The following is an 11,776-nucleotide window of genomic DNA, read 5'->3' as shown; positions in this document are numbered from 1 at the left end:
TTTTATATATTTTGGTTTTTGGAGTTTTGTTAACTTTTATTAAACGACTCCGTTTATACCAAGTTCGTTCTCCTGTGCCTGACTTCCCTGCCACTAACACGCACCCATTACACACACACAGACCAAAACAACAATGCCTCTTCCCCCTCACGAGGCTGAAAATATTTGGCATGGGCCCTTATATCGTCAAAAAGTTCTACTGCTGCCCCAAGGTGAGCATCTTGACTGGTTGCATCACCACTTGGTATGGCAACTGCTTGGCATCCGAACGCAAGGCGCTACAGAAGGTAGTGCATACGGCCCAGTACATCACTGGGGCTGTGCTGCCTGCCATCCAGGACCTCTATTCTGGGCGGTGTCGGAGGAAGGCCCTAAAGATTGTCAAAGACTGCAGCCACCCAAGTCATGGACTGTTCTCTCTGCAACCGCACGGCAAGCAGTACCGTTGCACCAATCTGAAACCAACAGGACTCTGTACAGCTTCTACCCTCAAGCCATAAGACTGCTAAATAGTTAACCAAATAACTGCCCGGACTATCTGCATTTTGACTCATCACATACACTGCTGCTACTGTTTATTATCTATCCTGTTGCCTAGTCACTTTACCCCGACCTATATGTACATCGACTCGGTACTGGTACCCAGTGTATATAGCCAAGTTATCGTTACTCATTGTGTATTTATTCCTCGTGTTATTTTATTTTTCTATTATCTTTCTATTTTTCGCTCTGCATTGTTGGGAAGGGCCTGTAAGTAAGCATTTCACTTCTAGTCTACACCTGTTGTTTACAAAGTGTCACGTAGAGTAGGCCAGAAGGATAAACTGGAAAACCTAACCTCTATCAAAACAAAAAGATGGCGGAGCCGCAAAAGTTCTTCTGTGCAAAGGTGTTTATTTACAAGGTGATTCCGGAACAAGAACAACAGTACTGCCATCAAACGTCTACCTTATGGGACAGCTTAAAACAATGCTGCCCCATCCACAGCTCGATCCAAATATGCCTCTCTATGAACTGAAAGAGAGGCTCCTTTTGTAGGGCTAGCCCCTCCCCTCAGAACAATTACTACCCTAATTAATTAAGCAATTACCTAGTCAAACCTACATTTTCCATTAACTAAACATACTAAAGGATATACATTGCAACACGTTTTTAAACAATATCACAACATAACATTTACAACATTACATCACTACTGACAGTATCTTTCAATATGCCCATATAACCATTTGCATTAATGAGCAATTTGGGACAGGCACTATAAAGTCAGCCCAATTCCCTTAGCTCGGGTCTTTTTCCAGCATACCCGGAAGCTACCGAGATGGAGAGAGAGAGAGAAACAGAACAAACAACGCGCTCATCCACAACGTTGATAAGTATAATAAATATTGTATATCTTAAATATGAACATTGACAAGTGTGAAATGTATGTACTTAGACAGAAGTTAATTTGTGTGTCGACCCACATTGTTAACTTATAACGGAGAAGGGAGGAGTGATGAATGTGTGCGTGCGTTAAAGAACCAAATGTTGCCCGCGGCCAGTGACGGACTTCTACGTCACACAAAGCATGTGACAAATACAATTTTATTTGATTTTAGGTGACACCAGAATGACCAGATCATTGCATTTGAGAGAGGACAGCAAACTATGTTATGTCTCTGCTAGCACAGAGCCTTCAGAAAAAAATCTCAAAATAAGCAGGATTTCTAATTATTTCTGAATTAGGGCTAATGCTAGGCTATTTCTATGAGATTTTTGGGGGGCTTAGTAAGAATAGAGATGGAGGTACAGAGTAAACAAAACTTGCTTGATAAAATAACTTGACTAGGTATTTAAATACAAATCACAGGGTCTTCTTTTCAGTCGATATGTTTTAAACAAGTAGGCTAAAATGTTTGTCATGTTAAACCACTAATCCACTGTCTTTATGATTTTAACAAACAGGAGGCAGGAGGCCCCAGTCCATCCAAAATTATATGCAAAGGCAACCCTGTTGTTACTTCAATGAAATAGACTAGGTTGGATGACATTTCCCCTCCGAACAATACCAATAGGACACTCATAGGCCATCTCTGTTGGTTCATGTAAGGATGGTACAAAGGGACAAATAAAAAGACCCAGTGCACTGTAATCATACGATTGGCTTTGACAATCAGAGCTTTTCTTCCCTGCGGCATGACCTCACTCTGCAAGGTCAACAAACAGTGAGCAAAATTTTTGTTAGTAAAAAATAAAGAATGTTTTACCCCTTTTTCATGGTATACAATTGGTAGTTACAGTCTTGTTTCATCGGTGCAACTCTTGTATGGACTCGGGAGAGGCGAAGGTCGAGAGCCGTGCGTCCTCCGAAACACAACCCAAACAAGCCACACTGCTTCTTGACACAATTCCCCCACTTAACCCGGAAGCCAGCCGCACTAGTGTACCGGAGGAAACACCGTACAGCTGGCGACCGTGTCAGCATGCATTGCACCCGGCCCACCACAGGAGTCGCTAGTGAGCGATGGGAAAAGTACATCCCTGCCGGCCAAACCCTCCCCTAACCCGGACGACGCTGGGCCAATTGTGCGCTGCCCCATGGGTCTCCCGGTCGTGGCCGGCTGCGACAGAGCCTGGACTCGAACCCAGAATCTCTAGTTGCAGTGCCTCAGACCACTGTGCCACTCGGGAGGCCCCAATCGGGAGGCCCCACAGTGAGCTGGATTTTCAGAGATTTTTTGGCAAATAGGTCTATGTAGTGACATTAATAAAAACATCTAACCATCTCGCTGAATCATTTTACCGCATGGTGATACACTAATGAGAGAAATAAAAAGGCTAGACACATTCAATAACTGTTACTTGGACTTTGGTTGAATTGCACAGTATTGATATACTGTATATATAACAAATCAAGACTGCTTCAGAAACAACCAAGATGAAAGTTTGATGACTTTCATGTTCTTGTCACTAACGCAATCCCGTCTAGGCAAGGGTATCTCATCAGACATTACAGATCTGCCAAGATGAGAGGATGACGGCAGTTCAGCAGAGGGCAATACCACGCTAGGCTTTGGCATCCTGGCACAGTCTGCGCTGGGGGCAGGGGTAAAGCTAAACAGTGCCCCCCACCTCCCTCTAACCCAGTGCCCTTGTGACTCCAGAGGGATGCCAACACCGCCGCTTAACTCTGAGATCATATCATGGGACCATCACAGCTAATGCTGCCACTTGGAGAAGAGCCATAACTTTCAAATAATCTAATGGGTGTGCTCTGTTATAAATCCTCTTAAGGATCCACCCCTTTTTTTCAATTTTCACCTAAAATTACATACCCAAATCTAACTGCCTGTAGCTCAGGCCCTGAAGCAAGGATATGCATATGGTTGGTACCATTTGAAAGGAAACACTTTGGAGTTTGTGGAAATGTGAAAGGAATGTACGAGAATATAACATAATAGATCTGGTAAAAGATAATCCAAAGAAAAGAAAAACATTATTTTGTATTTTTTTGTACCATCGTTTTGAAATGCAAGAAAAGGGCCATAATGTATTATTCCACCCCAGTTGCAATTTAGATTTTGGCCACTAGATAGCAGTAGTGTATGTGCAAAGTTTTAGACTGATCTAATGAACCATTGCATTTCTGTTCAAAATGTTGTATCAAGACTGCCCAAATGTGCCTAATTTGTTTATTAATAACTGTTCATGTTCAAAATTGTGCACTCTCCTCAAACAATAGTATGGTATTATTTCACTGTAATAGCTACTGTAATTGGACAGTGCAGTTAGATTACCAAGAATTTAAGCCATAAACCCCCAAATTTCTGCCAATATCAGATATGTCTATGTCCTGGGAAATGTTCTTGTTACTTACAACCTCAGGCTAATCGCATTAGCCTACGTTAGCTCAACCGTCCCGTAGAAGGGACACCGAACCCAAAGACGATTTATACAAGTGTTGGCACTTTGCACTGTGCCATCTGACAGTTAACCAACTTGGGGAGACAAACTTGAAAAATATCCCTCGACGTCTGGCATTTGGAATAAAGATTTGCTGGCTGGAGATTCAAGTTCTTTATTAATTCAAAACATTTTCAGGGAACATTTATCAGGCATTGACATTGCACTAGGTTTTAGAACAAGCTACTTTTTATCTGCAGTCCCTGCAACTAGATTAAAACAATCATGGATCAAGTGGAGAGCGGCCATCACAGAGTCTCTCCTCTTATCATTGTTGATAATGGTCACACCACTTGCGTCCTGGAAATTGTCTTTGAAGACCTCACTGTGGTCTAAAAGAAATCTATGGTCCCTCCTCCATTACAAACCACAGGAGGTTGGTGGCATGTTAATTGGGGAGGACGGGCTCATTGTAATGGCTCGAGCAGAATAGGTGGAATGGTATAATATACATCAAAGACATGGTTTCCATTTGCTCCATTCCAGCCATTATTATGTGTCGTCCTCCCCTCAGCAGCCTCCACTGTTACCAAGAAATGCTTACCATATGTCTATTCACATGGTCAATAAACAATAGAGATTGTTTTGGTACAGGGGGGGAAAGAAAGAGAAATGTAACCAGGGTGTTACAGTGTAATAAGGCAAACAAAACAGCAGACATCAAAAGCATTGCACTCTGTTAATGGCCCAATGTGTGAAACAATCAAGTTATTGCACTGAGGCGGGACAGTGAGATAAAGGTTAGTTTGGATTTGCTCTTCCCTCTGCCATCTTAGAGAGGGCCCAAACTGTGATGAGCACTGAGGCAGGCATCGCTGACACAGCCATCTCTCACTGACCTGAAGCCAGCAGCATTGTTAGGAGGTGAAGTATCTGAGTTAATATCCACTTTCCTCCCTCTCTCTCTCCCTTTAGGTTCAACCACTAGCCTCTCTGTTCCCTGTCATGGCCGATTACCGTCAGCAATCTCACTGTTTCTGCCAAATGGGCGTGGTAATAATCCTTGAGCATCACTCTACTAAAGGCTGATAAAGCCAGTGCGCTGTCCGTTATGCCGACTGTGAGAGAGGGACTGCTGTGTCGGATCTAAAACTGCTGGCATCAGCACAGTCTGTTACACATGCTGAGTTGATGTAAATGAATGCCTGGGTGTTGTAGAGGCGACTGTTTAGTAAAAAACTGAGAGTTGATGATTATGTTTCTTAAGGTAGCCCCTCTCTGCCCTCAAGTCATGGTGTCACATGTAATTTCCCCAGCCTAAAATACTGAAAAACTGAAATGGCAGGGGTCAGTGGCTTTCCTCTGATCACTACCCTCCTAGCCTGCTTGTTTCCCCAGCTGCCTCTTAGAGCTCCCTGTATGGCTGAAGAGCCCCTTTACTGTCATGTCAAACATTGCCATACTGTTATGTCTCAGATTCCAATTGAAAACCTAATCAGACGTTTTTGTCAACAATACCCCAACAAATTTCACCAAGGCGCACAGGTTAATTGAAATGCATTCCAGGTGACTACTTCATGAAGCTGGTTGAGAGAATGTGCAAAGCTGTCATTAAAGCAAAGGGTGGGTACTTTGAAGAATCTAAAATATATTTTGATTTGTTTAACACTTTTTTGGTTACTACATGATTCCATATGTGTTATTTCATAGTTTTGATGTCTTTATTATTATTCTACAATGTAGAAAATAGTCTAAATAAAGGAAAACCCGGGAATGAGTAGGTGTATCCAAACTTTTGACTGGTACTGTATGTATTATTAGCTTGCTAGCTACAGTAACTCAAATGAGCTGCTAACGTAATGTTAGCTAGCTATCTAACTTTACGTACTGTATAGCTAGATAGCTAAGTGAATTAAATATCACCAGCTAGCTAACTTCACTCACATAACAGAGGACAAAACAGAAAAAATGTATCTGCAGATGAAGAGTCCCAATGAATGTCCCAAGAGAAGTGTAAAAGTCACACCATGTCACGCACTGGCCATAGAGAGGCTTTTATTCTCTATTTTGGTTAGGCCAGGGTGTGACTAGGATGGGCATTATAGTTTCTTTATTTCTATGTTTTCTATTTCTTTGTTTTTGGCCGAGTGTGGTTCCCAATCAGAGGCAGCTATCCATCGTTGTCTCTGATTGGGAATCATACTTAGGCAGTCCTTTTTCCCTCTTTCATTTGTGGGATCTTATTTTTGCATTGCATCACGTTCGTGTTTGTTTTGTTGTTGTCGGTGTTCATTAAATAAATAAATAGGATGAACATGTACCACGCTGCGCTTTGGTCCACTTCTTCCCATGACGATCGTGACACACCAATGTATATAATAGGGATATTAACAGTTAAATACATTTGAACGGTCATGCTTATCGGTCTATAGATTAACTTGCATAATTAAATTGGTGCGTGTATATTATCGTTAGTCATCATGTACACTGCCTTCAGAAAGTATTCACACCCCTTGACTTTTTCCACATTTGTTGTGCTACAGCCTGAATTTAAAATTGATCAAATGTAGATTGTGTCACTGATCTAAACACAATACCCCATAATGTCAAAGTCGATTTATGTTTTCAGAAATGTTTACAAATGAATTTAAAAAAAGCTGAAATGTCTTGAGTCAATAAGTATTCAACTCTGTTGTTATGGCAAGCCTAAATAAGTTCCGGAGTAAAAATTTAACTTAGCTTAACAAGTCACATAATAGGTTGCATGGACTCACTTACTCTGTGTAAAATAATAGTGTTTAACATGGTTTTAAATGACTGCCCCATCTCTGTACCCCAAACATACAATTATCTGTAAGGTCCCTCAGTCGAGCAGTGAATTTCAAACACAGATTCAACCATAAAGACCAGGGTGGTTTTCCAATACCTCACAAAAGGCACCTATTGGTAGATGGGCTTAAAAATAAAAAGCAGATATTGAATATCCCTTTGAGTATGGTGCAGTTATTAACTACACTTTGGATGGTGTATCAATACACCCAGTCACTACAAAGATACAGGCGCCCTTCCTAACTCAGTTGCCGGAGAGGAAGGAAACCATTCAGGGATTTCACCATGAGGCCAATGGGCATTTTAAAACAGTTACAGAGTTTAATGGCTGTGATTGATTTTATTTTATTTTATTAGGATCTCTTTTAGTCCTCATTTGGACTAGTCTTCCAAGAGTCCTTAAATATTAAAATACAGGAGGATGGATCAACAACATTGTAGTTACTCCACAATACTAACGGGGTGAAAAGAAGGACGCCTGTACAGAATATACATATTCCAAAACATGCATCCTGTTTGCAATAAGGTACTAAAGAAATGCTGCAAAAAACATGGTAAAGAAATGAACTTTTTGTCCTGAATACAAAGCATTATGTTTGGGGCAAATCCAATATCACTGAGTACCACTCACATATTTTTAAGCATGGTGGTGACTGCATAAAGATATGGGTATGCTTGTCATCGGCAAAGACTAGGACATTTTTTTGGGGGATAAAAAGAAACGAATAGAGCTAAGCACAGGCAAAATCCTAGAGGAAAACCTGGGTCCAGTCTGCTCTCCAAAAGACACTGGGAGACAAATTCACCTTTCAGCAGGACACTAACCTAAAACACAAGGCCAAATATACACTGAAGTTGCTTATTAAGACGACATTGAATATTCCTGAGTAGCCTAGTTACAGTTTTGACTTAAATCGGCTTGAAACTCTATGGCAAGACTTGAAAATGGATGTCTAGCAATGATCAACAACCAACTTTTCAGAGCTTGAAGAATTAAAAAAAGAATAATGGCCAAATATTGTATAATTCAGGTGTGCAAAGAAAAAAAAGACTCACAGCTGTAATCGCTGCCAAAGGGGATTCTAACAGGTATTGACTCGGGATGTTGAATACTTATCTAATCAAGGTATATTTTTCATAAATAAAAAATATAATTTACTCTACTTTGACATTACAGAGTATTTTGTGTGGACCGTTGACAAGGAAATTACAATTATTTAACTTTTTGGCTGATCCGACCAAATTCACATATAAATGTCTGTTATAGATATGTCATTCTCATTTAAAGCAAGTCAAAGAAGTGGTAGATCTGTTCTATGCGCTATTTCTATGCTTCCCCTTCTTAAATTTCGTTTTTGCGTCTTTTACTTTCGGTTTTCTACACCAGCTTCAAACAGATGAAAATACAATATTTTTGGTTATGGAAAATATATTTCACAGCGGTTAAGATGGTACGATGATTCTCTACACTATACTTGCTTGATTTGTCATATAAACTGAAATTAACCAAACTATTTGAATTCCATTTTAAAGTCAAGGGTGTGAATACTTTCTGAAGGCACTGCATCTTATTTATCACATGGGCACAGCATACAGAGCCTAATTTGAGGAGCATAATGACCTATCACCTGTCAGACAGCTCGAGAGCAGTTCCTCAAAAAGCTGGTACTGAAGTGAAACGTGCCGTTATAGGGTACCACAGTATGAGTCATAATACCCATAAAACCTAGCGGTTAAACAGGGAAATGGTTTCAATCATTTTTCTACCATTAATTTTTCCCATAGGGGATTTTAGAAACCCTTAAAATAAGGGCTGTGTTTCATGTAGGCCTACCCTGCCGTGACGTTTTGATAATCATGTAAATCTCTCCAGGACAAGGTGACTTTTATAAATATATTTGCCTGTATTTACCCCCTAAAAATTAAATGCTAATTAGCTGCTTATGTGGCTATCATAAAGAACTACAAATACCATGATGATCTGGACGAGACTGCTGAATCAAGGCAAAGGTAAGAATCTCTGGATTAAGTATCTAATGTTAGCTAAATGTAGAAATGTATAAATTGGCAAAATTATAAGGTGTCTTATATAGTGGAGATCCTTACAGTATTTTATGTTGGTCACGTCATTTTACTGTTTAGGAAAAACGTAGCAGTTTGTTGACCAGTTAATGAGGGTCGGTTAGTCGAAATTTGCATCCTTAGTGTAAACCTTTTACAACTGGAGCAGGCCAATCTTGCTGGGTGTGCAGGCTTCTGTTCCAGCCCAGCATTAACAAACACCTGATTCAACTTATCATACCTAATTAGTTGATAATCAAGTGTGCTATTGCTGGGATGGAATAGAAGTCTGATAAACAAGTAGATCAGGGATCAGTAGAGCGAGGTTGGTCAGCTCTGCTATTGACTTTTTTTTTGTTCACCTGAATTTATGCTTTAGTAATAATAGCCTACTTGTTACTAAGATGTCTAACCTTTACATATGAGTTAGCCTACTTGTACACTTTGAAATTATATTAAATAAAGTGTTGATTCTTTGAAGTGAAGTGTTTCAACTTGTTTACATTTATGTTATAAAAAATATTATCCAAGACGATCTATGTTCAATGTTGATTAATCACAGTTCACAATCCTGCAATAAAGAGGAGAAGGGAATCTGTTTCTAATTTGTCTGTGTTTCTGTGTTGTATTCTCAAATGAAGGTTACCTTTTTGTTCAGTTGTAAGCTCTTCAATTAGTTTTATTTGATCGTCACTCTCTCTCAGGATATCAGCCATGTGAACACATTTTGCAGCTCGTAATGGCATGCATCGCCAATGCAGCCATAGGTCTACAGTATGATGGCATTAGCCTTATTGGCATTTGCAATGCACCCCTTGACATTGTGCATCTGAAGCAGAGAATAGCTTCACTCACACATTATTTGCATATTGTTGAGCTACAGTACAAGTCAAAAGTTTGGACACACCTACTAATTCAAGGATTTCTCTTTATTTTTACTATTTTCTACATTGTAGAATAATAGTGAAGACATCAAAACGATGAAATAACACATATGGAATCATGTAGTAACCAAAAAAGTGTTAAACAAATCTAAAATAGCCAGCCTTTGCCTTGATGACAGCTTTGCACACTCTTGGCATTCTCTCAACCAGCTTCACCTGGAATGCTTTTCCAACATTCAGTCTTGAAGGAGTTCCCACATATGCTGAGCACTTGTTGGCTGCTTTTCCTTCACTTTGCAGTCCCTCTCATCCCAAACTATCTCAATTGGGTTAAGGTCAAGTGATTGGGGAGGCCAGATCATCTGATGCAGCACTCCATCACTCTCCTTCTTGGTCAAATAGCCCTTACACAGCCTGGAAGTGTGTTGGATCATTGTCCTGTTGAAAAATAAATGATAGTCCCACTAAGTGCAAACCAGATGGGATGGTGTATCGCTGCAGAATGCTATCATAGCCATGCTGGTTAAGTGTGCCTTGAATTCTAAATAAATCACAGACAGTGTCACCAGCAAAGCACCCCCACACCATCACACCTCCTCCTCCATGCTTCACGGTGGGAACTACACATCATCATCCATTCACCTACTCTGCGTCTCACAAAGACACTTCGGTTGGAAACAAAAATCTCAAATTTGGACTCATCAGACCAAAGGACTGATTTCCACTGGTCTAATGTCCATTGCTCATGTTTTATTGGCCCAAGAAAGTCTCTTCTTGTTATTGGTGTCCTTTAGTAGTGGTCTCTTGCAGAAATTCGACCATGAAGGCCTGAATCATGCAGTCTCCTCTGAACAGTTGATGTTGAGATGTGTCTGTAACTTGAACTCTGTGAAGCATTTATTTAGGTTGCAATCTGAGGTGCAGATAACCCTAATGAACCTATCCTCTGCAGCAGAGGTAACTCTGGGTCTTCCTTTCCTCTGGCGGTCCTCATGAGAGCCAGTTTCATCATAGCGCTTGATGGTTTTTGCGACTGCACTTGAAGAAACTTTCAAAGTTCTTGAAATTTTCCGCATTGACTGATGTCTTAAAGTAATGATGGACGGTCGTTTCTCTTTGTTTATTTGAGCTGTTCTTGCCATAATATGGACTTGGTCTTTTACCAAATAGGGCTATCTTCTGTATACCACCCCTACCTTGTCACAACACAACTGATTGGTTCAAACGCATTAAGAAGGTAAGAAATCCCACAAATTAACTTTTAACAAGGCACACCTGTTAATTGAAATGCATTCCAGGTGACTACCTCATGAAGCTGGTAGAGAGAATGCTAAGATTGTGCAAAACTGTCATCAAGGCAAAGGGTGGCTACTTTTAACAATCTCAAATATAAAATATATTTTGATTTGTTTAACACGTTTTTGGTTACTACATGATTCCATATGTGTTATTTCATAGTTTTGATGTCTTCACTATTATTCTACAATGTAGAACATTGCAAAAATAAAGAAAAACCCTGGAATGAATAGGTGTGTCCAAACTTTTGACTGCTACTGTATATGTTCTCAATTTAAAAACAATACCAGTAGACAATGTATATGAGACTAATCCTTATATCAGATGTTGTACATACCTTGTGCTGACATGAAATTGTTTCATGCAAATCCAACCATTGTAATCTAGGTAGTGAAATGTCTGGATGCAGGAGATGGGATCCTTAGCTTAAAACATACACACACAACTACTACTACCAAGTAAAAAAAATAATTGTTAGGCAATACATTTTATTCAATGGGGCAAAGCAGAGATGACACACAAAATACTTTTAATTTCACCCATACAACAATATAGCCTATTAAAGTGCAGTATGTTTACAACATCATTAACAACACTGTTAAATAAATTACTGCCAAATTATCTTTCTGTTTAATCAGCAGTTATTGCTACACCCTTCATTCTGTTTAAGGGGGCACTTTGGTCATGACGACAAGGTGACGGTGCTCTCTACTCAAATAGCACAACAGAATCATTCAGATTGACCAAGGCACAGCATATGACAACCATTTTGTCTAACTGAGGGACGTCTCATTTCATATCTGAGAGGACGAAGTAGTGGA

At 39.9% G+C, this 11,776-nt stretch overlaps 1 long non-coding RNA gene across 1 annotated transcript; it reads left to right on the top strand.

Annotated features, from left to right (window-relative positions):
• Positions 1–1,305: 1,305 nt before the first annotated feature.
• On the top strand, positions 1,306–6,205 carry LOC139562454 (uncharacterized). The gene is made up of 2 exons (XR_011672359.1): positions 1,306–1,376; positions 4,861–6,205. It is a non-coding gene; the product is annotated as an uncharacterized lncRNA (long non-coding RNA).
• Positions 6,206–11,776: the final 5,571 nt, after the last annotated feature.

This window comes from Salvelinus alpinus, chromosome 32 (assembly GCF_045679555.1).
Source record: "Salvelinus alpinus chromosome 32, SLU_Salpinus.1, whole genome shotgun sequence".
In the NCBI taxonomy this organism is placed as follows: Eukaryota; Metazoa; Chordata; class Actinopteri; order Salmoniformes; family Salmonidae; genus Salvelinus; species Salvelinus alpinus.
The sequence above is the reverse complement of the archived record's forward strand: the minus strand, read 5'-3'. Positions and strand labels throughout refer to the sequence as shown.